This window comes from Bison bison, unplaced genomic scaffold (assembly GCF_000754665.1).
Source record: "Bison bison bison isolate TAMUID 2011002044 unplaced genomic scaffold, Bison_UMD1.0 scf7180017864519, whole genome shotgun sequence".
NCBI classification, from domain to species: domain Eukaryota; kingdom Metazoa; phylum Chordata; class Mammalia; order Artiodactyla; family Bovidae; genus Bison; species Bison bison.
Window position 1 is genome coordinate 962,929 of NW_011495072.1, and position 444 is coordinate 963,372.

Consider the following 444-nt stretch of genomic DNA (forward strand, 5'->3'; position numbering starts at 1 on the left):
TGACTTGCCATCTGCTCCCAATGACCTGAGGCAGATGTTTTCAAGTTCAGCTGGTACACGCTTCATGCTGTGCCATGATGCACATTCTCAGTCCACTTTCCACTCTTCAGAAGACCTTAAAATCTTCCATTCGTAGGGAAATTCAGTGCTCTCATGCCTATCTGCTTGCCTTCCCCTCTGGTTAGCCGCCACCACTCAAACCCAGGTGAAAACTCTCAGGTTCTGGGGCACTTCCTGGCGGTTATGTAGAGCAGACAGAACATTATCAACACTTTTTTCAGTTATTTTTAAATTTTATCTTATTTTTAGAAGTATTCATTTTTATTTATTTTTAATTTATTTAATTGGAGGCTAATTACAATATTGTAGTGGTTTTTGCCATACATTGACATGAATCCGCCATGAGTGTACATGTGTCCCCCATTCTGAACCCCTCCCACCTCC